At 37.0% G+C, this 27,718-nt stretch overlaps 1 pseudogene; it reads right to left on the bottom strand.

Annotated features, from left to right (window-relative positions):
- The window catches only part of LOC112668271 (uncharacterized), a 32,799-nt pseudogene extending 12,016 nt beyond the window's left edge, over positions 1-20,783 (bottom strand).
- Positions 20,784-27,718: the final 6,935 nt, after the last annotated feature.

The raw sequence follows: 27,718 nt of genomic DNA, 5'->3' as shown, positions 1-27,718 counted from the left end.
GATTTTAAGGGTATGTAATTACAGGCTGCATGCTGATTCCCATAAAATTGCATGGGGTAAAGTGTCAGAACAACCATGTAATTTCAAATGTTGCCTTCCTTTAAAATTCTTTTACTTTTTGTCCTCTTTATTACCTTTATTAGGATGACATATACGTGGTAGAAACTTATAAATATCTTAGAAAGTTTAGTAAATAGATAGTACTGTATTCTAATCTTATAATATCCATAGATATATTCTATCAAATGTTGAGTAATGTTGAAATTAGAAGTATTGGTCAGCAAATACATTTCTATCCAACCTGTTTTAGTCCCAATCATATATGTTTTTCATAAGGATTTTACATATTTTAGTGTTAAGAAAATAACCTGAATTACATTGATCCTAAAAGTGCTTTTAAAACCTCCAAAAAATTTTCCTTCATTAATGAAAGGTATCACAAATATACCACTTATTTTAAATAATTATCATTAAATAGTAATGATTTCTTCTTTTTTTCCCCAAGTCCCTAAGCGTGTGTGAGACCTTGAGAGAAGAGACTATGGCTACCATCTTCTGGAGCCGTGAGTAGCAAGAGGCTAAGGAACAGAAAATATAAATTATTTTAATCAAGCAAGTAAAGTCAAATGAAAATAAACCAGGCTCACTAGTAGACACTCCTGACAACATCCAGCTGAGAGCAGAATCAGCCTCCGAAGAGTATCAACCTAAATAAGATCACTCTAGGGATCCCTGGGTGGCGCAGCGGTTTGGCGCCTGCCTTTGGCCCAGGGCGCGATCCTGGAGACGGGATCGAATCCCACATCGGGCTCCCGGTGCATGGAGCCTGCTTCTCCCTCTGCCTGTGTCTCTGCCTCTCTCTCTCTCACTGCGTGCCTATCACAAATAAATTTAAAAAAAATAAATAAATAAATAAATAAATAAGATCACTCTGGGAAAAACACTGGGTTTTTCAGAGATGGAGAAGAGTCCGATAAACACCACAGTAGGGATCTACGCAAGTAGAAGAGGTTTTAAAGGGCGACATTGCTGAGAAACATGCTCTAATACTGTCTACTTGATTAAACCATTCAGCACTTTCATTGCGCCTTGAGGCTTAAATATAATTGTATCCCATCATTGAAGCATCACAGTGGTATTTGATATTTGGAATGTTGCTCAAAAAGAATGCAACTGATAAGAATCATTTCAAGGCTTTTGCATTCTCCTAGAAAACGCTTTCTAATCAGAGAGTCATTTTATAGCTAGATTTCATAAATGCAAATGAAATTATTCTCCTCTTAGGGGACCATAGAAAACCATAAACATATGTATATCCACCTATATGTAACAGCTATCCACTTTGGCTTGGCTTTTGTTATTCTCTATTTTATTCTACATTATTGTCATAGACTCTCTGTCCTTTGTGAGTTCCCACTGTTCCTTTCAACTTCACTGACAGTTATTTTTTCCCCTGAGAGCAATCAATGTTTACCATACCTGGCTACACACCTTGTGTCTTCCACTGATAAACAATGACTTAAACACCAATGTCAAGCAATGTCACTCAACACATCTGTTTCATTAATGCAAATTGTGATGGCAATCTGAACCCTCCCCTCCGATTTCTTATTACATAACTACAGCAGAGGCAAATCAAGAGGAAGGTTATCATGAGCACATAAATGATGTGGCCCTACCACAACATCAGTGAACACAAAACATTTTTTAGAAGTGTCCCCACTATTTAGCTACTTACCTGTATTGACGACTGTAGTCAATAATACTATAAAGTTGCTTTAAAAAGTGTTCCCAAGTAAAAACAAGTTGGAGTTTTGCTTTAAAAATAAAATGCCATAGGGGATCCCTGGGTGGCGCAGCGGTTTGGCGCCTGCCTTTGGCCCAGGGGGCGATCCTGGAGACCCGGGATCGAATCCCACATCGGGCTCCCGGTGCATGGAGCCTGCTTCTCCCTCTGACTATGTCTCTGCCTCTCTCTCTCTCTCTGTGACTATCATAAATAAATAAAAATTAAAAAAAAATTAAAAAAATAAAATAAAAAAATAAAATGCCATATTCTTAAAACTCTATAGATAATATGATTAATAAAAGAATGTAACCTTATGGGTAAAATAACTGAATCTCAAATACTTGCTGTATTTGATTTTGTTAAAGTCTGGTGTCCTGATCTGCTTTCAGTGGTTGGAATTTGGAAAAAAAGCAGACCCTAAAATTCAACTGGGCATCAGTAAATGTGAATCTGAGGGCTTTTTTTTTTTTTCACACGAATAAATCACTTCATAGTCCAAGAGTGGAGAACGAGATGAAATTGAAAACATAGAACAATTTTTCATAGCTTTCTCCAGCTTTCACCATTAGTCTTCACCTCTTTCAAATTTAATTCCCTGTACAAGGAAATATAGTCAATAGAGTTTTGTGGCACAATGTACCTGAAATCACTCATCCCTCTGTACCTGCATGATTCTCTATAGTATAGGGTATTTTGTTTGGGTATTTACATTCAAAACTCCAGAAATGGACATGTCTGGGGTACATATACATCAAGAAGAATCATTTTAAAATTTAGGCCCAGAGTTCAAACTGAAGATTAGAATAATCTCCCAATTGAAAAACAGGCTCTGCTCTTCTATTGTCACCGCTTTGTAATAGATCTGTTACCGTGTAACTGTTCATTTTTTTCTAATCTTAAAAGTTCTCAAGCATTTTATCTGACTACTAGCCAATAATGTCAGTTATGAAATAATGTATCTTGTCAGAACATAGGCTTTAAACCTAATGAGAGCATGATATTCATGTTTATTGGTATGGATTTGGAAGGCTAAAAAGTTCTGCTTAATCACAGGGAAAACAATTTTGGATAGTTCCATTTTTCCAATTATTTTTCAGCACGGTAATTGCTATTGAGCATTAATGATATATTAATGTTCAAAGGCATGGCCCCCATAGGCCCATCTAGGTGAAAGCCAGGCTTGCAGATCATTTTTAGTTCTCACAAGAGGAACACATCATGTCCTCAAACACCATCTCAGTAAGACTTCTGGCAATAAGGTGATTACAAGAATAGCTTTCCAACTCGTTTCTTTATATGACTTCTGAGGGAGGATTCTTATCTAGATAATCATCCATATATCTCTTGATGTAGGTTAAAAAGGAAAGGGAATATTTTAGTAAAGATCAAGTGAAACGTGATCTTGAATATTGCTTCATTTCAGATTTTCACTGTGAGCCCAAACTGATGGCAGTATTGTTCTGAAGTTGGTAGTTGCTAGGAAATGCCATGTATTTCACAGATGGATATACAGATGCATATGTTACAAGAAATTGCCCATGGGGCTGTCCAGCTCAAATGCACTGGCTTTTATATAAGATTATATTACTTTTACAGAGAAGCATTACAATTTATTGTATTCACATCAAAAACAGCAAAAACAAACCAAGTGTAATCAAAGTCTTTTGTGTCTTTTTTTAAAAAATTGTGAATCATGTGCCACCCAACATTCCTAAATTCCTCCATGCTTAACTCATGGGTAGCGAACCCAGCTACCTTATGAATATCAGATAAAAATTGATATATGCCACAATTTCCTCCATGAGTTTGAAACAGTTTTTCTGGTATGCTACTTTATCAAGTTAGAAGGTGAATTGTTCTAATGCTAAAAGTGGGTTTTCATTTGGTGTCAGATGAAAAAAGTCTATAAGATAAAGTCTATGAGATAACCGTGGCTTAAAGATAATTTAGAGATAATTTTATATAAAATGGGGAGTAGAGGATCCTTCCTGTTTCCTACAGTCTCTAGTCAGTGTGTGTGTGTGTGTGTGTGTGCGTGTGTCTCAAGGCAGCTTCTCAGAGAGTAATAATAAACATATTTTTAAAGCCTCTTCCTTCTATCTCAACCCATTAAGTCAACGGTGCTCTAGAAACATGTGTAACATCTATGCTATGTATTGGGAGGAAGAAAAACTGTTTACTTTCCATGGAGTTAAAAACAGTTATCCTAATGGAAAAGCTAACTATAATACAGTCTAATAGTCGAGTCCCATGTATTTTATTGAAATAGGTAATAAATAGATGAGATACAGACAAATAGACCAAATATTATTATGTTTCTAAAATATAATAACTAGATAAAAAGTCTATATAGACTTTCAATTATAATAATCCATAAGTCTATATTAGACTCAATTAATAATTTAATTTAGAACATTCATTAGGTATAGACACTAACAAACCTTAATACATCAACTAGAGGCAAAAGATCTCTGAGATCAGAGAAGTTAATTTAAAAAATTATGTAATCTATTGGGGCTACATTTGAAATGAGAACAATATTTCCAGTTAAAACTCTGTAACTAATTACGGTAAAATTTAGCATAATCAATTTGTTAATCAATGAAGTAAAATAGTAAAGATTGATGATTGCAGATCTCTTGGAAATATGAGGATGTGACAGTGTTAAACCTATAACAGCATCTGCTCTTAGGAACCAAATTTATATTCTCCTAGGCTGGACATTATGTAATGATCTTTCATTCCTTTTTTTCAGTTTATGCAAAATATGCAAATAACTTCATGAATTATCCTCTTTTGTTAATCACTTGCAAAATGGTTAAAGGTCATCTTGTATATTATTCTTTCTGGAAAAGTGAAAGGGACTGTACATTTTCTAGGCCGCCTTGCAGACTGCATGATCACCTACGTAGTTATCTTTATTTTTTAAAAGCATTTTGTATATCAAAATCCAAGGGAGAAGAAGATAAGAAAGAAGCTATCTGTACCACATAGCTATGGCAATTTTGTAAAAGTTTTGTAAAATTGATGCCACTATGGTCCTTAAAGTGCGTGTGACAGTCGACAGGGTATAGAAAAGACTCTCCATGGCATCATTATTGTGGTACCACAGTTATTTCTCCTCGGCTAGAACTGGAGTAACCAGTCTAACAAAGTCAACAGCTATGTTATGATGCACCTTAGGAGCAGAGGGCCATACCCCACCAGCAGTTATATTGTTTTGCTTTTTATATATAATCTACACTTTCCTTAGGACTAAAGAAGAGTATCTTGGGGTGAGCAAATAGTGTGTAATCATAAACCAATTCGGCTATGAGAGCTGGCTATTCTGAATCTAATCAAATAGGATCTTGAATTGAGGCCAAGTACATGGCCTCTGCCACACTGCCCAATAAACTCTATCCTCAAATCAAAGAGATAAAAAAGAATCCAAGTTTCTTATGGACATAAAAACAAGAATATAATTGAAATCCCATTCTCAGAACACTTTTTTTTAAAGTGTGTATGTAGGGAAGCCCGGGTAGCTCAGCGGTTTAGCGCCACCTTCAGCCCAGGGCGTGATCCTGGAGACCCAGGATCAAGTCGCACATCAGGCTCCCTGCATGGAGCCTGCTTCTCCCTCTGCCGGTGTCTCTGCCCCTCTCTCTCTCTCTCTCCGTGTCTCTCATGAATAAATAAATAAAATCTTTAAAAAAGTATGTATGTATGTATTTATTTATTTTTTTGAGACACAGAGAGAGAGGCAGAGACACAGGCAGAGGGAGAAGCAGGCTCCATGCAGGGAGCTCGACATGAGACTTGATCCAGGGTCTCCAGGATCACGCCCTGGGCTGAAGGCAGGAACTAAACTGCTGAGCCACCCAGGGATCCCCCATTCTTAGAACATTTCTTAAAATTTTTGAAGAGATGTCTTAAAGAGGAGTCTCATATATTATTATTGTATGGCTTTCAGTGATACAAAGACTCGCAATGCCTAACTGAACACTTTGGGAAACTGAGATACTCATTTTTTAAGCCACTAATGTCTTATTTATGAACTTTCTGTCTGAGCGAACCGATGTAGTTTAGCTTTCCAACATTTATACGATTACAAGTCAAATGTCTAAGCTAGCATAATTCAGGAGACATTAATTGGATTACATGGCCACGTTCTGTAAAGTTTTCTAGAAACTAGATCCTCCAGCTTTCTTCTATCACTCTTGGCGGGGGGCCCTCCGTTTTAAGAGTATGGATTTAGGAAGACATGCACATACCGGCTTCCATCAATGTCAACTCTCCATATGTTTGCAATTAACTTGCAGTAGACAGTCATTCTGGAAGACTCACTTATCAACATAAAATGTCAGAATGCTTCCGTCCCCAGGGGAGAGGCACGTTGAAAGACAGACTGCAACGTTTGTCCAGTTATATTTGCCAGTTCTCTGTAGCTGCCTTAAAGATGAGGTGGATAGGTCTTCCTTAGAATATAGGTTCTCAAGGAATAATTTTACACAGTACTCCAGCTGTGAAGCCACTGAATTAATGCAAATTGCCAGTGATCGTAAAGATGGTAAAGTAAGTGGGTTGGCATCTTGAAAAACTTAGCTTCCAATTTGAAATGGTGCCTAAGTGACTGCCTCAACACAGACCAGGAACGTAGCTTAGGCTTGGGCGTAGCCCATCAGAACGGTGTGAATTCACGTGGACACCCACCAAAAGTAGATGTGGTGACCTAGCTGAGCACTGTCCCTGGGGATGACCTAATTCTGTAAAATGTGCAAGCAGTGAGGGCTCTTTACCCAGCCAGGCAGGACGGCAGCCTGCTGCTCCAGTATATTTGCACCCAAGAAAAGTAATAATGTATTCTAGGACTATTTCTCTTTAATATGCTGCCTTTATGAAGTTGACCAGGTATTTCTTTTAATGAATGGTTCTATTCATTTAATCTTTAATTCACTAAAAAAAAATATATTTATTGATAAGACAAGCACTGGGTGTTATACTATATGTTGACAAATTGAATTTAAATAAAAATAACCATATTTACTGAGCGGATTCCATGGTACACACAGGTGCTTGATATACAAGAGTTTGATTTTCCAGGTGCTTGTTATACATAAGTTTGATTCCAAATATCATAAGTATATTGGCCCAGATTCCTGACAGAGTGGATGTTCAAAATTATTCATTGAATAAATATTATGGATCCAAATTAAAATTTGACAAAATTTGATAAAAAAATATCTCCTGAAGACAAGAGAGGGTAAACTAAGTCCTTTACCTTCTGAACTACTCTTCGATTTAGAAATATGGCAAAACTATTTTACAAAAAAAAAAAAATAAGTCTTATGATTTTTATCAAATTACTATTATCATCCCTATTTTATTTTGCTCAAAATTTCTTTTTGGAAATCCATAGCTATATATTTGCTAGCTTTTACTCTACCATCCCTTACAGGAAATTATATTAATGAAGCAATCTTGAGAAGTCACCTTTTCCACTTCCTATAAACCTCCTACTTATTGAATACATTTTAATTCAGTGAACTTCTAAAGACCTGTAAGACATATCACCATACATCATTTCACCTCTGACTCACTTCTGCCCAAACCCAAAAGCTTAATTTTCTTTTCTTTTTAAATAGCTAAATAGCAGACAAGAATTCATAGTTGGAGAAGTTTGAATTTTGCCTATGTTACCACAAAACAAAACCGGGATGCTATACAATTATGAATCCTCCTGAATTACAAGAAAACAGTAATAGGGAGGTGCAGGCCTCATTTTATGTCCTGATAATATATGAAGCTCTAGGTCAGGAGCTCTCTACATGTAATTCCCCAAAGGAGCAGCATAAGTATCCACTGACAACTAATTAGAACTCATTTCGGGGGAAAAAGCAATCTATATTTTAACAAATTCTCCTACTGATTCTGATTCACTGAAAATTTTGATAACACTTTGCATATTATCTCCCTCCTTCACCCTGTAGCATCATCTATCTGCTCTTTTAGTTTAAGGAATTATCACATATCAATGTTTAAAAAGAAAAAGAGCTACTACCCTTAAGTAATAATCTGTTTTTAAAAGCATTTTTCAATCACTCAGCGGAAGTCTACACACAAGGTCATTGGGAAGGTAAGATTTGGCCTGTGTAGATGTCCTGAGAAGGAACCCTCGAGAGAGTCTGGAGGTGCATTACACAGTTTGTGAAGCAGAAAGTACCATCAATAGATATCAGTGAATCCGACAATAAAAAGTAATATATTATTAGTTAGGAGAGTTCAAGCACAAAGTGCATCAGTGTGTGAGATATCTTCAGATTTAAGTTTTTCTCATAATAATACAAGGCCCTAATGTGAATTCAGAATGAGCCAATGGAACACAGGAAAAACATTTCATTTCAGTAAGTCAGAAATATGTACTACGAAAATTGGTGGAAGTGCCCTACTGGTTTATTAAGAAATACAGAAATCACGAATTCAGCCTCTATTTTTCTGTGGACTATTAGCCTCCAGTGTCTTACAATAGTTTGGAGAGATATAAACACTATTTTTTCCCATCAATTCAGAGAGGTGACAACAAAAGCCTCAACAGAGAAACAACTGAATGCAACACCAGATTTCTAAGTCTATTTTCCAAAAATTTGCGTCAGCCTTGTATGATATAGTAGCAAGAGAGCATACAGAACAGAGAGTCTACAGCCAAAATGACAGAATTTGCTTCCTGGGTCTACTACTTACAAGGCGGGTGACTCGAGCAATTATTTCACCTCTATCTACCTCAGTCTCCTCACCTATAAATTAATACTTACTGCCTCTTAGGTTTATTCTTTTGATTAAAAGAGTTAATGTTTGTATTTTAACAAATACTTAAAACATTTGTAAAGACTAGTATCTGGAACATGATATGAATTATGAAAATATTTATTAACAAACATATGTTCTACAGTATTGTAATTATAGTTTTAAGGCAATATGTATGAGAACATATCTTTGCAGTTAAAAATAAAACTATACAGAAAATTAAGACATATGTAAGATACAAAAATCTTACATCACTTTTACTGACTAATCTTCCTAACAATTCTTTGCATTGAGACAATGCAATTTGTTCAAGACATTACTTCCTTTGGGGATCCCTGGGTGGCGCAGCGGTTTAGCGCCTGCCTTTGGCCCAGGGCGTGATCCTGGAGACCCGGGATCGAATCCCACATCGGGCTCCCGGTGCATGGAGCCTGCTTCTCCCTCTGCCTGTCTCTCTCTCTCTCTCTCTCTCTCTCTCTCTCTCTGACTATCATAAATAAATAAAAATTAAAAAAAAAAAGACATTACTTCCTTTGCAAAACATTACGCAATGACTATGAAAAAGGCCAAGAATGAAAGTGTATTTATATTAATAATTAATAGATGATAAGTCCAAGTAATTAACGTTTCATAGACGTGAAAATACATTTATTAGTAGCTGGCCTTGGATTGCTAGTATAGAGAACTATAATGTCAACAGATAAAAAATTATTATTAAATATATATGTTAATCAAGTGAAGTACGTTGCTTGTATAAATTGTTGAGGTATGTTTCTGTTTGCAATAACCCATTTTAATAACAATGGAGAATCAGTAAATGAGAAAACTTTCATGGAAGAAAGCATATTTTTAAAAGAATCACCTATAAAAAGTTATATTTGACTAAAATTTCTTTTCAGTGCCCCTATTAAATACTGTCCATGGGATATATAAGAAATATGATATTGTTAACGAAGTGCTATCTGTAATAGGTGAAACTCAACCTATGTCCACACAAATGAATACAATCAGTTTGTTAATATTAAACAAGTTGACCATTCAAACTTCAATTTAATCTCCATTTCCCAATCTTAAAAAAACCTTGTTTAGTTTTACAATTTCACATGTCCAATTTACTTACCTGACACTGAAAGAGCCAAAACTCCATCTTTGTTACACATGTGAATCAGCAACTTGTAACAATGCTTCCTGTCAAGTAATTTGCTGATCTAACTACAGCAGCTAGAGAAAAGTCACACCTTTTGTCTTTCTCCCAGATAATTTGGGTTCCTCCTTGAAAGACTATCATCAATCATGTCCAGAGTAAGGCTCTAGGCATTCTTTCGCTACAGTTAAAGCGCCACCTTTATAAAATAGCCCTTTCTCCCAAGAGAGTCTAAAGCAGTATCATTGCCAGAAAAATCCAGAATTAAAAAAAAAAAAAAACACTGTCCCCTTAAAACAATATTGCCACATACAGATGAGAAAGAAAGAAAACATTGCTTTTGACTCACTGTGAGCTCTTCTCCTTGCTTCTACATCTTCTTTCTATTTTGTTTCTGAAAAACAAACAAAAGCTAAAATCTTAAAATGAAGAAAAACAGTTGATGACGCATATTTTACACGATCTGCTCATGCAGATTATTTTCTATAATTATGAAATGATTAAACAGTAAAATGTTGTGGTGTTGAAACACAAGGGGTATTAGAGATACCCATGATTCCCCAACATAAGAGTGTTCACTTTAAGAACAGGCACACTTATTTTTTCCATCCAAAAGAAAGTCTTCAGGGAACCACTCCAGAGGGGACATAGCATTGAGGAAACTGGCATAGAAGAAACAAACAAAAAAGATCAGAAGAAAAACAAAAGGCTAAAGGACTAGACCTTAATTTAAGATGAAATCATTGATAAATAACAAGTAATTGGCATTAGGCATTTTGAGAAAGCAGTAGAGGAACTCTGATCATTCACAGAATTAAGATATTATTATATAAAAATATGAATTCTGAGCATATACTGATGCCGGGATTAACACTGCTGTGCAATCTGGGAAAACAACTAAGATGGTGATGACATTACTAATGATAAATGCTTTATAATATGTCAGACGTTGTGGTAGGCAACTCGCAGATATCATCATTTCAGTCTTCAAATATTTAATCCCATTCTACCGTCCCATCCTGCAGACACCATGGCTTACAGGAGACGGGTGGCTTGCTCAAGACCACCGAATCATTAAGGAAAGAGTCAGTACTAGGAACGCAGCTAACACCATAGCCAGTGCTCTTAAATCACTAAGCAACAGAAGCACTATTTTACCGTAGAATACTATGGGCTACCAAAACAAAACAAAATCACCAAAATCCCAACAACGAAGAAAGGAGATTGATACGAACAGATGGCACATTTTTACCCATATATAAAGAAAACATGAGAAATAAATATAAGAATCCCGGGTATACTATTTATAATTTGTCAGATAAATTGTGTTAAATAATGGTATACTCTTCTCATTCTTTACATTGGTAAAGGTTTACATTGGTAAACCATTCTTGGTTTATCCATTCCATTAATCTCTTTGTTAATTTGAAATGTCCTGAATTAATGGTAAGATTTCATATAGCTATCTGGATCTGAAGAACTCCGATTTACTCATCTTCAAAATTCTGGTATACAGAATTCAGAGATAAGTACTACCGGTTTTATTTTTTTTATTTATTTTTTTAAAAGATTTTATTTATTTATTCATGAGAGAGAGAGAGAGAGAGAGAGAGAGAGAGGCAGAGACACAGGCAGAGGGAGAAGCAGGCTCCACGCAGGGAGCCTGACGTGGGCCTCGATCCCGGGTCTCCAGGGTCACACCCTGTGCTGAAGGCGTGCTAACCCACTGAGCCACCCGGGCTGCCCCCAGTACTACTGGTTTTAGAATGCTGTCTTATCAGGTTTGTAACATTAACATCACAGAGCACATATTTTATATTTTCTGAATTTTGTTAAACTTTAACTCCTTGGGGGAATCTATGTACATTGAAGGCAATCTTCATCAAAATTTTTTAATGTTATGTAGAGATACTAAGCTCACTTCTTTATTTTCCATCTGCATGGTGCCAGCACTGCAACTGTCCCTTCTCCTACTTGTCCTTTAAACATCGATGGAAGAAACTACGTCCTGGACAGTGATTACAGTAACAATTATCTTTACAAGGAAATGAAGTAATCAAACAAGCTTAGCCTACCTTATTATTTTTGCCTTGTGCCATTTAAACCCAGATTTAAACATTTTTAAAAGATTTTATTTATTTATTCATGAGAGACACAGGCAGAGGGAGAAGCAGGCTTCCTGTGGGAAGCTGTTGCGGGACTCGATCCCACGACCCTGGGATCACACCCTGAGCCAAAGGCAAGCGCTCAACCACTGAGCCACCCAGGTGCCCTAAATTTAAACATTTAAACTTCAGTTTATACTATGAATTTTATCAGCAAGAAAAAAGTATAATAAAATAACCATCTATCTCCACTTATATGTCAAATCAGATGGAGGCTTCTCTCGCCTGCTTGCTCTAAATACTGGAATGAATGACCAGCTATTCCTAATAATAACATTGAGAAACAGTTGTTGGCAGCTTACCATGTATCAGGCATTGTGTCTTATTTTACTAAATTCTTAAAAATTGTAAGAGATGTCAATCATTATTATCTCACTTTTATAGCTGAGGAAAATGCGACTCAGAGAGAAAATCATTTGCTAAGTTGTCTTACCCAAGATCACACTATTAGTAAATTGTGGTGGAGACAACTCTTAAATCAAAGCGGTTTGTCACTGGGATTCATGTTCTTATCCACTCTGCTTTTCTGCCACTCATTTGAAACTCTTTTCCATTAATTTCTAGAACATGGCTCACTCGTGTGTTTAGCCATACTTTTAAGAAGCAAACTTACTACCATTGGTTCCACTTTCTGTACCTGTTCATTAAAAGCTGTAGTTATATATTTTTTATTACTTCACTGCTCTCCCACATTTACTAATTGACCACAAATTCTTCCATCCTTAATCACTTATATTTCAACAGTTCCACATCTAGATACCCACTCTTACATCCATCCTCAGTTTCAATATTAAATTCCTGTTTTTCTATGTATCTGTTTTTACTACTTCATATAGGTGTCTCAAAATAAAAATGTCCACGTCTGAACTTGTTGCATCCCTCCAACTATCTCTCGGCTTTCCTATGTCACTGATGGGATAGTAACACCTGTCAATCTATGTGATAATTACACCCAGCCTGGAAACATAGGAATCATCTTGGAGTTTACAAATTCGCCCCCAGTTTACAACCAAACTCCCTTGATACTACATCCCAATATCTCCTTTTCCATCTTTTTCAGTGACTTAAGATAGATTTAGTAGAAGTCTTCAATATATCTCACTTGGGTGACTAAAATTGTGCCCCAAGTTTTCCTCTCATGCCCATTCTTTGTCCTCTCTAATATATATTAAGGAGTAATATCAAACTCACATCTTAGTCATTTAACTACTGCAAAACACTGAAGTTCCTTAAGAACTACAAGCTATTAAGTTCCTAGGTTTGTCAGACAGAGCATTTCTGGATCTCATCTTTATTACTCATTTAGCATAATTCCTTGCCTGACACTCCTGCCCCTGAATCCGATACTTCATTCACACTGGATTGCTTGAAATTCTCTGTATTCAGTGTCTTTGCATGCACTGTTGCATATATCTAAGGTTTTTTTTGTCCTTTTCTTTACCTAGGAATGCATTCATTACAAGGGACCATAATCACATACGGTCATTCCATATTCTTTCTTTCATGACCATTACACATATCACTGTTATATCATTTCTCAAAATGAATTGTAATAATGTTCTTATTTTATGTTACTAGATATAAACTTCCTTCCAAGCACGGACTGAGATTCATCTTTATTTTGGCTGTGCCTACAAATGCCATAAAAAACACACAATAAATATTTATTGCATAAATAAATGGATGACTGAATGGAAGGGAAGTGTCATTTGTTCTGGACTTCAACATATAGGCAGGAAGAAATTGAATCTGTGTCAGTTCCACTGTCATAAATAAATATAAATGTATTTTGTTTCCCACTTTTTAAAATAATACTTGTCTTTAATAATGAGTTTTATTTTAATTTTACTGTATATTCCTTAAATTATTCTAGGTAAAAAAACATTGAATATGTCTATTCAAATAGCATCAACATATAAATTATGATTAAATAATCTATTATAATGACACCAAGTCAGGCACACAATAAGCTATCAAAAAATGTAGCTGAGTTGGGGTACCTGGGTAGCTTAGTCAGTTAAGTACCTGCCTTAGGCTCAAGGTCACGATCCAGAGGTCCTGAGATAGAGCCCTGCATTGCGCTCTCTGCTCATCAGGGAGTCTGCTTCTCCTTCTACCTCTCCCCCTGCTTGTTCTCTCTTTCTCTCTCTATTTCATATAAATAGAATCTTTAAAAACAAATGTAGTTGGATAATATCAATTATCTAAAAGGATACATAAAAAACTGGGATCCCTGGGTGGCACAGCAGTTTGGTGCCTGCCTTTGGCCCAGGGCACGATCCTGGAGACCCAGGATCGAATCCCATGTTGGGCTCCCAGTGCATGGAGCCTGCTTCTCCCTCTGCCTTGTCTCTGCCTCTCTCTCTCTCTCTCTCTCTCTCTCTCTCTCTCTCTGTGACTATCATAAATAAATAAAAAAAAATTTTTTTTAATTTAAAAAGGATACATAAAAAACTTTAATTTCTTAAAGTATTAATTGAATTTAGGCATATTATTTTTATGTAAAATGTGATCATAGGGCTTGCTTTTAAAGTTCAATAACAAAGAGGAGATGTACAAGAAAGCACTTATCTTCAAACAGTCACTCTCTAAATTATCCAAATATCTTTAATACAGCACATGAAATAATTCTAATATACCAATGTCTAGCCCTCTATTGAATTAAAGTAGTATAGAGAGTCTAGGTCATTAAGCAGACATATATCTGCCACCAAATGTCACTTTTAAATATAATTTGATGCACTATACCAAAAGAAACATAAGCCATATGCATCAAATATTCCAGAAAGGTAGTCTCTTTCAACTCTGAAAATAATAAAACAGTAAGCTCAAGTGTTTGTTGCCTAAAGGATATCGTATAAAATATTGTTAAACTCTTCTGCAATAAAGCAAGATCTATATGGATGGAACACAAAAGTATAGTAAATGAATATTCAGTATCTGTATAAAAAATGATTGGATTTTCAATTGCATTAAAAAGGACTATTCAAATCAATAGCCTATTATTTCAGAGGACATACTCTATTTCATAAATATGGTGCATAATAATTAAAAGTGCTGCTGTCAATAGGCTGAAGGTTAATTGCAAAAGCAGCGGGAAGGCCAGTGTTGGCTGAGTAATATTCAAAATTAACAGTCAAGTGTAATGAACATTTGTACATCTGCAAGAAATGTTTCAAAATTAATCTTGCATTGAGTTGTGGGTGACTGTAAATGTTTTTCACAAATACTATGGACAGATATTAAAATATCTGTGAAGTTAACAGCAGCTAATCATTCAAAAGCTCAAAAATCAATAAATAACACTATTTATGTATGCCTATGTAAATTTTTTTACCAATGCAGTCCACTTTAATGTAATATGGTCTTCTACAGATTCGTTATTGTTCTTAAAAATTCATATTATCCACATTAACCTTTAAATAAAATGGATATTATGGGTTTTACCCAGAGCTAAATTAGAAACACATATTTGTAAAAGCCACAAAAAGGGAACTCTGAAAATAAAAGAAAGGATGTAATCTAACTATAAGGTTGCTTTTATTTATTGAATTTTTATAACTATAATAAACTATAATGTTTATACTTGCTTTATTGACATGTGAACTACCAAAATAATACATTTAGATCAGATAATACAACAGCTAAGGAACAAAAATAAATTTTCTTTCCTTCCTTTCAAATTCCGTAACCTATCAAAGGTAACCATCATCACAGTTTGGTATACATTCTGTATATTTCTCTCTATACATATAAACATTTGAAAATATGTGTGTATTTTTTTTAAGTAGGCTCCAAGCCCAGCATGGAACCCAACAGAGGGCCAGAACTAAGGACCCTGAGATCAATACCTTCACTGAGATAAAGAGTCAGATGCTTAACTGACTGAGCCACCCAGGTGCCCTGTATGCATATATTTTATATTTTCCTACACAGATAAAACATACACATAGCTCTGCCACTTGCTGCTTTTGCATTTAAAATGCACATCACTCCAGGTAAATATAGATCTGATCTAATCTGCCCATATAATCAATAAATAAAGATCCAATCTATTGTTTTAATGACTGAAAATACTTCTATACTATGGCTAAATCACAGATTTTTTTATTGTTCCCCTATTTATAAACATTCATATTATTCACCAGTGGATCTTTTTAGCATTAAAAATGCAGCAATAAACACACCTAAGTGGTAGGATACTTAGATCTCTAAGATTTTCAAAGGTGAAATCTCTGGGTCAAAGGATACACATGTTTAAGAAAATTATTGGTAAATATTGTCAAATATTTTCTAAATGTTTGTAAAAATGAGATATTTTACCATTACCATATATAATGTCCACTTTTTGTTCGAGTAATACTCAACATATTAGATAGACATAGATATTATAATAAGGCAACAAAATAAATACATCAAAAGAATAAATTACTATAAATGATTAAGTAATATTTTAATATTTAATATTACATCAGTTTACATAGTTAGCAACCCCAAGAGATTCTATTAAAAACATTAGAATGACTGACTGAATTGGCAATGTGTTTGCATATAAAGTGAATATGGAAAAATAAGCTATTTTTCATTACACTAACAAAAGCCAATTGAAAATGGTATTGAAAAAATAACCCAAAAATAAAAAATAAAAAATAAAAAATAAAATAAAAAATAAAAATAAATAAAAAGAAAAAAAAGAAAAAAAAACATTTATGGGGTCTCTGGGTGGCTCAGTCAGTTAAGCTCTCAACTCTTGATTGCAGTGAAAGTCATGATCTCAGGGTCCTGAGATGGAGCCCCCACATGGGGTTCCAGGGGCGTGAAGCCTAAGATTCTCTCTCTCCCTCTCTGCTACTTACCCTCTATCGCTTATGTGGGCTTTCTCTCACTCTAAAGAAAAGAAAGAGAAAACAAAAACCCAAATTCACAATGCAAACCAGAAATATGAAAATATCTAAGATTTAATTTTACAATTAAGGTAGGACTTATATGAAGAAAAAAAAATTAAATTAACGTAATTATACCAAAGATTTAAAAACGGATTGAAGATATCATGCTCTGACATGAAACAGAAATACATCCATCTTCAAATAATATTTTTCATTAAGACAATTTTTATCTGAATCTAATGTGTTACGCTTAAAATGATTAACTGATTTAAATGATTGAAATATTGTATGGAATGATATAGGAAAAGTGTCAAATTTTTCAGACATAAGAGAGATGCTACACCTACCAGCTATTACAGGTCTTACAAGACACTGGAGAAGTGAAGTTGTTAACAGCTTTTCACCCACGATTAGATCATTGTCCATGCCAAGCAACACAACTTAGAACCAGTGTATTAAAATCATGCAAAATAATTTCTCTGGTCAAATAGACTCAATAGAATTCAGAAATTAAATTTTTAACTGTTTGGAACCAAATTACAATGAAAATACAAAATGCCATAACTGGTGGGATTTAGAGCTGCAAAATCTCCTTTAAGAAAGAAGAACAGGGATCCCTGGGTGGCGCAGCGGTTTGGCGCCTGCCTTTGGCCCAGGGCACGATCCTGGAGACCCGGGATCGAATCCCATGTCGGGCTCCCGGTGCATGGAGCCTGCTTCTCCCTCTGCCTGTGTCTCTGCCTCTCTCTCTCTGTGACTATCATAAATAAATAAAAAAATTAAAAAAAAAAAAGATTTAAGAAAGAAGAACATATTACAAGACCACTGTCTTTACCATACTACACACACACACACACACACACACACTTATTAGAATAAGAATAAGCAAATAAGTAGGACAGACTAACAACCAGAAATACAATGATGGATATGGAAATATACCCATGAACACAAGGCAATTAGGGGTAGAACTTAAAATAAAGTTTGATTTTATTAGGAAAAAATAATTAAATATATATATTATATATATATGGCCTACAAGAGCTATGAGTTAGGAAAAATATGTATACTATCATATAAGTATTTAAGTTCAGTAATTATTTTAAAAGAATATTTGTATTACATTGTGTTATTCTTAAACAATATAGAAAAGCCAAAACTCATAAAGGAAAATGTTGATAAACCAGACTGTATACAAATTTTAAATCACTCAATGATAAAATATATCTTAAGCATCCGCTAAAGACAAGTTACAATTATGAGAAAAGATTTCTAATACGTCTCAGACAAAATACAGACCTCTAATATACACAGCTGGTAAAGTAATTCTGGAATACTAATATAATGATGCGATTCAAAAGGGGAATTTTCAACAAATAAGAAAGTTGTTTAGTTTCACCAGGGGCCAAGTAAATGGCATTTAAAACCATGATATACTTCTGGCCCAAAATATTGGCAAATTTCAAAAATGGATAAAATCATGTGAGCACGACTGCTTACAAGTGTCTTTCATCAGCCGTACCCACGTGGAAGGTGAAGGGTCACAAGTGGCACCTGAAGGAAAATAAACTGGGGAGCACAGCGAGGGCAGCTAGATCTTAAGTGACTAGAAAACACAAACCAGGGGTTCACGAGACCAGCAAGAATAAAGGCAGAAAGGACAACGGAGCAGAGGAGCAATCACAGCGGGAGCGGGTCACACTTGGCCTCAATAGCAGCTGTTTAAAAATAATAATAAGATGCAGGGACCCACCACGCGTCCCGGCAGGGCGCGGCAGGTGCTAGCTGCCCGGGGGGAATTGCACTGCTGGGGATTTGCCCCAAAGATGCAGATGCAGTGAAACGCTGGGACACCTGCACCCCGATGTTTCTAGCAGCAATGTCCACAACAGCCACACTGGGGAAGGAGCCTTGGTGTCCATCGACAGATGATGGATAAGGAAGCTGAGGTCTATGGATACAGTGGGATGTTCCTCAGCCATTAGAAACGACAAATACCCACCATGTGCTTCGACGTGGATGGACCTGGAGGGTATGATGCTGAGTGAAATAAGTCAATCGGAGAAGGACAAACATTATATGGTCTCATTCATTTGGGGAATATAAAAAATAGTGAAAGGGAATAAAGGGGAAAGGAGAAAAAATAAGTGGGAAATATCAGAAAGGGAGACAGAACGTGAGAGACTCCTAACTCTGGGAAACGAACTAGGGGTGGTGGAAGGGGAGGAGGGCAGGGGGTGGGGGTGACTGGGTGACGGGCACTGATGGGGGCACTTGATGGGATGAGCACTGGGTGTTATTCTGTATGTTGACAAGTTGGACACCAATAAAAAATGTATTAAAAAAAATTAAAACAGGAAAAATAAAAGAATCTCAGGGCCCCCGGGCTGCAGCCCACTCCCCCCACCCCACCCCGGGGAAAGCCTCTAGACACTTTCGTCTGCCCGGAGAAGCGAGGTGCAGCCGAACCTGCCCGGCTGGGACCACACAGATGGCATCAGAGCCCCGATTGCTCCCGGCCTCACTTTCCCCATCTAAAACCTTAGACCCGATCTACGTTGTGAGAATTAAATAAAAGCGCAGGGAAAATCAATGGCACCGTGCCTGGAAGGGGAGAGCCGTGTCCCCAAAGTCGCCCCCCTTCCCTCCTGCCCGGGCATCAAGGATGCTCTACCCACCTTGCCTTGCAGGTGAGTGAGCCAGTTAGCAAGTCGCTCGACGGAGTCATCTGACAAAACATCAGAAATGCAGGGCTTGGTAATGGGGCTGACGTCTTCTTTTTGTTTCTAAATGCTAAGCAGTTCTAGTTCCGTCTTACTTTTACTTAAATCTCATTTTTAGGTTTATTTCCCTTATTTCATTTTAGGTTTATTTTTCTTATTTCATTTCCTTATTTTCCTTATTTTATTTTTCTTATTCATTCTAGTTGTGTCTTACTTTTACTTAAATCTCATTTTTAGGTTTATTTTCCTTATTTCATTTTAGGTTTATTTTTCTTATTTCATTTCCTTATTTTCCTTATTTTATTTTTCTTATTCATTCTAGTTGTGTCTTACTTTTACTTAAATCTCATTTTTAGGTTTATTTTCCTTATTTCATTTTAGGTTTATTTTTCTTATTTCATTTCCTTATTTTCCTTATTTTATTTTTCTTATTTCATTCATTCTAGTTGTGTCTTACTTTTACTTAAATCTCATTATTTAGGTTTATTCTCCTTATTTCATTCTTCAGTATAGGGGCAAAAGCCTCACAGGTGGAAAAACAAAACCCCATTGGAGTCCCCGCCGTTCCTTAGGCCCAACCAGCTACCATCCCTCACTTGTGACCTGTGCAGCGAGAAAGGGGCCAGAAGAGAAAACCCACCACGGGATTTCAATAACCAAAAGAAATATTGTCTGTAAAATTCTTCTTTTGGTCACATATGAAATCCTTTCCTCAAGCGGGGTTTTGGCCTAGAGCTGATGCTGAGATAAAGATCCGAGGGAGGGTCGTTTTTGGGTGATGGGAACAAAAGCAAAAGGAGATCCTAGGAGGGGACCCACCAGGGCAGGGCAGTGGGCCACCAACCCCGCTCCCTCAGCCTGAGGGGAACAGAGGGGGCATCCTAGGAGGGGACCCACCGGGGCTGCACAGGGATGCTCGTCCCCTATTGAGCCCAAGCCTAAGGCACTGGCAACCTGCACCGCCTGGTCCGGCGCCTGGTCCCCGGCGTTCAGCAGCCACGTGCGGGCCATCACCTTGCGGCCTCGCTGGCAGGGCCCCGGGCTGTGGCCCCGTCCTCCTGCACCTGCCCCAGCAGCACAGCCACGCACCCCCACCTGCTGCCCAAGGAGTGGGGAGCAGCTGGGCTCGGCCCAGACCTGGGGTTCACAGCCGGTGACCTGCAGGGCACCTGCCGCTCTATTAAGCCAGTGACATCTGGAGAAGTCCGTCAGCAACAGGACGTGCCCCAGACAAGAGCCCCAGACCCCACACCCCCGGGGATATGCGAGGCCCGGTCCACGGTAGGATTCCATGGGGCCCAGCCCCCCCGTCTTCTCTCCAATGACCAGACTCTACCCCGCCTGGTTGGGATTCTAGTGCTGGTGGTGCTGGTGTTTAATCAGCTCCTATAAATCCTAAAACAGGGATCCCTGGGTGGCACAGCGGTTTGGCGCCTGCCTTTGGCCCAGGGCGCGATCCTGGAGACCCGGGATCGAATCCCACGTCGGGCTCCTGTGCATGGAGCCTGCTTCTCCCTCTGCCTATGTCTCTTCCTCTCTCTCTGTGTGTGACTATCATAAATAAAAAAAAATTAAAAAATAAATAAAATAAATCCCAAAACAAAACCCACCACTATCCCCACCAAAACTGAAACAAAGCTATAGATTTTTGCACCTGCAAACATTTAGTTCCCCAACTTACTGCCTTGAATTTTACAACGACTAAAAGCCGATGGTCATACTTATAAATAACTACCAATTAAAAATGCTTGGAACTTTTTTGATTGTCCCTTTGGGGGTTGCTTCCTCGCGTTTCCTTGTATCGTCCAAGTGGTCACGGCCGCAGGGCCTACAGCCAGCTGCCACAGGCTGTCCCTTGAATCTCTGCCCCGCCACGTACTAATTCTGTGCTCCCTGGAAACTATTTAACATTTCTGTGCCTCAGAAATATTCATTACAAGGAGGGAAAGTAATATCATTGTACTTGCAGAAGGACTGTGAGCATTGAGTAAATGATTCAATACAGGGCACTTGGAATAGTGTCTGACGTACTTGGGCAGGACCTCCATAAGCAGTAAAAAACATTATTTACAAATCATGAAATGTAGAGATGACATAAGAATCTACATTTGTCAAAGGACTATCCGGAGGCCTGACTAAATTACAATTCCTTGTTAGATCTTTATGCCAACGTATCTAAGCTCTTTATAGAATCATAACTTTCTCATAGTAGAACGTTCTCTAAGGTTATGCCTCAACTTGAACACAACTGTTACGTGCAAAAAGCACTGGAAGGAGCGAGAGAATGGCATAGGTCAGAAGGGTAGGTGATAAAGAGCCCTAGTGTAGGCATTTTGTGCTCATTTGGATGCCATCTACAGACTCCTCCTCTGTCCAGGAACCATGTGCCCAAATTTCAATCAGTAACTTACTCATTTTTCTTAGGGTAGGATCTTGCCCTTTAGACTTCCCACATGAAAACTGGAGAAGACGCCAGCAAACAAGCAGTTTTACACTTTAATGAACTTATTAAGCAAAGTCTTTTTATAACCCAGATTCTATCACATGATTCAAAATTACAATTCTAGCTTGGAAAAATGAACACCTTTGGGATCAGCTAGAGGGGCGGGAGAAAAGTGTGGAAATCACATTCTAACTTGATTGTTCCCCTCTCTTAAACATGATATTCTATAATTAATGACTGCTGTTCTCTGAGTTCCCGTTAAAATTTCTGCTGTCCTCTCTTCCCTGCTGGTAACTTTCACAATGATTTGTATCTCAAGTCAGAGGCAAAAAAATACTACTACAAATTAGGCCACCTGGTCCTAAATGATGAATTGACTTTTTCCACCCACAACAAAGGGAGGAAAAACCTAGCCAGTGTCTAGTATTAGCTTGATCCTAACTCTTTACTTACGCTCAAGAACAATCCTGAATATGAATCAAATGGTCTCTAGTGACTCTGTCATTAAGCCCATTAGAACCGATCATGAGGTCAAGGCTTGATATTACTCTTCCCACTAACACTTTTATTTAACTGCCAGGTGCCCCACTGCTCTGGCTCTCTCCTCCTTCTGCACAATGCTTATTACTATTGAAGCTGGGTCACATCTTCAAAAGCGTTCGTTTCACTACTTCCTAATGAATGCTTGAAGCTTTCCATAATACATTAGTTAAAAAAAATACTAAAGATATTATTATTCATCTTTGTTTTTCACCAGAAGTTTTATTCAAAATTTTTTTCTGCTAAAAAAAAAAAAAAGTCTAAAGATTTTTGGACAACTTATCGACCCAAGAACGTTTTAATAATTATTCACCTCTTTCTCCTCTCCTGGCTGGTAAACAAACATATGGATGGAAAGGATAATAACGCAAAATGCCGTAATGTCTCCTTCAGTGTGAACTCTTATCAAGCAATGGTGAACTTTTATGTTGGACTGTCGTAACTTGAGCACTCCTCACCGTATTTACCGTTAGATGTCTTCCCACCACTCTAGAACGTGATAAAAGTGAGTCCACGTCACTGCAGTGAGTTGGCAACGCTTTATAAAGATATGTCTAAATTCAGTAAAGCTAAGCCTAATGTTTTCTTTCCCATTACTTTTGCTTCCAATCCTTTCCTTCTCCATGCTTCCTTTTAACGTGGACTTGGAAAACTTAAATAACTTTGGAATATGGAGTCATATTTCACACAGAACTCAGGTTCTACAATTAATTCATTGGGTAGAGTCAGAACATTCCATCTTAACACAGATTGCAACCCTGCTTACTAAGATCTTTAAATCTACAAAATAAACACAAAGGCATATATTTCATCACATAAAGAAAAAGGAGCAGAAAAGATAGACTAATGGTAGGATAAAATGCTCAGTATCTACAAAATTGTCTAAATTAACCATATCCTTGCTTCTCTCTGGTTTTGACTTTTGGGGACACACAAGTAACAAAGCGCCTCTCTTTCTTTTTCTCTTTCTCCATTCTTTCCTCCCTTCCTTACTGGCATGCACAGAAGAAAGGAAGGAGTGGAGAGGTATAATTGAATCAGTTTAAGTTAATCTATGATATATAGCTTTATGACATTATTATTTTTATTTTTTTTCAGTTGAACAAAAAAATCATTTTTCAGAAGTTCAAAGACTGTGCATGTGAATCCTCCTCTCTTCTCTACTTGCAGTGTAAAATATAAGGTCACATACCACCAACTCATCAGTGCTTGCATAGGCCAGATCCATGAGACAATCATTCTCATTTTATCACTAATGTTCTGGGATTTTTCATTTTAATTTATCAAAGTAAGCACTCCTATCACCTAGTTGAGAAGTGAATATTTGTTTAAGTAGATCAAACAAGAAAGAAATATGCCAGAGTTAGAGTTAGAGTTCTCTTCATTTGGAAGGATCTCATGGTGACACAAAAATCTAAAGAAGTGCTACCAGTTTTAGACCTCAAAAATCTTGAACCAGGATCTAGTCAGCTGCCAAAGATATCAGACACACATCTCAGAAAATAAAGCTTCTTTCCCAGTGTCTCAACATAGCAATCCCAGACAAACAGACTTTGGTCTCGCTTGGCTCTTCAGCTTAGCTCTACAATATTTATTATTCCTTAGAAAATGAATTACTACAACTGACCAAACCAAAACACACATCTATACCTATGGCCAAAGGGCTAGATCTCTTATCAGAAAAAAAGAAAATGAGAGAAAAAGTACACTCAACAATCAGATACAATAGCTACCTGTGGCCCTTGAGATTTTCATTAGGTTCAAGATCAGCTTTGCCATATCAAACACTTTTCTTGTAGTTCTCTATGATGTGTATTATAAACACGTCCACAAGTCAGTCTCTAAATAGTCCAGAGATTTGCATTCTTAGGAAAAAATAATCACTTTTATTTAAAATTCTACATTTTGCTTCAATGCTAATTTGATGAGCTAAATATGTTTAGATAGATAATTGGGGCTGCACACATCTGGAATCTTAAACCATGTACTCAGAAAGGAAAGGACAAGCTTTTGGGGTCTATGAACCATGAAATGCAACAAATAAGAAAATAAAAGCATTCTCCAAGAGAGAGTAGAAAGTTAAAGGTGATAAAAATAATTCTGACCAAATTTTTAATTCAATTTCATTATACTTTCCTAAAACTGGTCAATTAAAGAAATTATGTCAAAAAATTGGGCTAAGGCAAAATGGACTAATCGATACAGAAACTTAAAAGAACACAAATCGATAGTCTAGTTCCTGTCCCAAACCAAAAGCCACAAAACTAAAACTCATCTCATTTTTGTCAATAGTTGTTTAAGAGTACTTTGGAAAACTATAAAGGAGTGTTATCAGAGAGGTGAATAAATGGGCTAAAGTCCTGACTAATCAATAGCATCTTTTTTCTTAAATTTATAAATATGTTTCGGATATCTTCTGCGAGATCCAAAAATGACTGGATATGATAACATAGTTAGCTGATTATTCAAAATCTGAAAAAAAACTAATCAATCTTTAAATTCTTAAAATGAAGCCACTTCATGAAAATGTATAAGCTATATACATTTGTGTAAGGCCAAATATAAGTGCATAAAATATTCAGCTTTTTGAATTTAACATGACTTGTTTATATTGCTATTTAGTTTATTACACTTCCAATCTCACAGATGTCTAAGCTTCACTCTTTCCTGTCTAATCAAAGTGTACACTGAAAATCCAGATAATTACTAGAGTGTCCATAGATATATCTATCATAATCATGCCAGTAAGTTAGTGACATTCCCATTGAAAAATAAGATGGATTATTTTCATATGGTTTAAGAAATGGTAAATTGCTGGGCAGTTACTATGTGCCAGTCATTTTTAAGGCCATTTAAAGCATAAATGTTTCATAACAAAGCATTTGTCATAGAAATTAACATATTTTATCAATTAAAAAAAGGTCTAAAACTTAGAGACAACCACTAATCAACAGAGCCAGAATTGAATCCGGTTCAACTCCAAAGCCAATGGTATTATTTACTAGAGTAAATTGTCTCCTAATTATAGACTTACACTGGTGGGGAAAATGCTTTCCAACTATTTTTTCATTCCAACGGGATGAGACAGCTCTGTCCATTGCCACGTGACTTATAGCAACTCCCTGCAAATAAAATACACTTCCAAGTGCCAGGCTTGTCCATGCGACTTACCCTGATCCCTGGCTGTGAACACGTGTGACGCATGTTGCATCTCACAAAGTTCTAAGAGATACTGAAAGCTTCTACCACTTGTTCTTTTCCTTGTACCTTGAGAAAAGCATGTGGTAAATATAGTTTGCTCCTCTTACCTGACCCCCAGGTGAAAAGCCATGAGTAGCAGAAGAACAGCCGGTGACGTTTAGCATCAGGGAAGAAAACAGTGTGTGTTACTGTAAACCCATGCGATTTGGGGTTATAGTGTCATTGCAGATGGCTCATGAACACAGCCCCATGAACACTGATGAACAGGGTCTTATCGTTTCAACAGCTATAAAACAAATAGGATCTCATCAGAACATTCTGCTTTTTATTAAAACTAAACTTCAAGCAGAGAAATCGTTTCGCATTCACCACTCACTACCGGTAAGTAATTGTTGTGCTTCGCAGCACGTCTTGGGCTGCAAGGTGACACATGAAGACTAAACCACTTTAAGGGTAGAGTAAAAAGACAGGAGAAATCTGGAAATCCTGTGGCAGTGCTGAGTTACCGTCACAGGCCTGCATTACACACCTCCAGACTTCTTCTAGAGGGAGAAAAATTCTCAACTCAAACTTCTATGGTTAGGAGTCTATTACTTATGGCCAAATGTACTCAACTGTAGCAAGAGGTCTTTCAACTGCCTAAGAGTCCTTCAGGTAATGTCTTTGGGGTGAAACAGTGAAGAAAAGAAGAGGGGAGAGAAAGCAGAGAGGAGAGAAGAGAGGCAGAAACAGGAAGTTAACTAAATAAAAGACACCAGCTCAATTATGACACACTCATTTCTCCCAGATGCATATTTTCAGGAATTTCCACAGTGTAAAATGATGGGCCATAAAATTACCATCCTTCTGCAAAGAGATTGATTAGACTTGCCAAATGCTCCTTGAGAAATACTGGTTTTATCCCTGTGGAATAAAAACTTTACGCAAGTTGATAGAATGTCTCAGATTAAATCATTCTCTCTCTCTTGGTGATAAAATTCCGCTTGGTCATAGTATATTATTACACAATATATTACCAATATGTTATAATATATTCCTTAAATAAATTGCTATACTCATTTGCCAATGGTTAATGTGATAAATTTGCTCTATGTTCATAAGTGAGATTTGTAGTTCTTTTTGAACTATCAAGTTTTTTTCTAGAACTGTCCATTCTTTCTCAAATAGAGGGATTTCCAAATTGTTTTGACTTTACGTATTTTAAATAGCATGTACATTACCAATTCAAAACATCAGATAAAATTAACATGCGAAGCTACCTGTAATACCTGGTGTGTGTGAACGTCCCACCTATGCTATCGTCAATTTTGGATACTTGTACTGACGATTGTGTCAGCTTAGATTATTTGGCCATAAAATTTGCCCCTTCCCTCTAGGTTTCAATTTTCTTGAGTTGTTTTTCAGAACAGTTTTAAGGTGACAAAAAAACCAGAATGGAAAGCATAGAGTTCCCATACAGTTCTCTTCCTTTCCTGCCACTCCTACCTCCTCCCGAGTTCTCTATTATTCACACCTTGCATCAGTGTAGTACATTTATTATAACTGATGAGCCAATGTTGACACGTTAACCAAAATCCAATTTACATTAGGATTCACTCTTTTTTGTTGTACAGTCTATGGGTTTTGACTAATGCATAAGAACACGTATTTGCCACTGCAGTATCACATGGTATAGTTTCACTGCCCTACAAATCCCCTATGCTCCAATCATTCATAATTCCCTCCTTTCCCTAGGTCCTGGTAACAACTGATCTTTTGGCCGTCCCCATAGGTTTGCCTTTCCCAGAATGTCATATAGTGGAATTCACAGAGTATGCAGCCTTTTCACTTTGTCTTCTTTCACTTAGCAAGATGCATTTAAGTTCCCTTGATGTGATTTGTTTGTTTGTTTTTTCTGACATGAGGCCTCAAGCAGCCCAGTGAAGATGCTAATGAAGAGAAACCAAGGCCCCATGACAAAAGTCAGTAACATCTGGCTTGTCACATAAGAGGGCTACCTTGTAAGGCTGCCTTGAGCCTTTGGAGGACCTCTTCTCTGGCTGGC

This window comes from Canis lupus, chromosome 36, assembly GCF_003254725.2.
Source record: "Canis lupus dingo isolate Sandy chromosome 36, ASM325472v2, whole genome shotgun sequence".
Classification (NCBI taxonomy): domain Eukaryota; kingdom Metazoa; phylum Chordata; class Mammalia; order Carnivora; family Canidae; genus Canis; species Canis lupus.
This window is presented reverse-complemented; position numbering and strand designations above follow the sequence as displayed.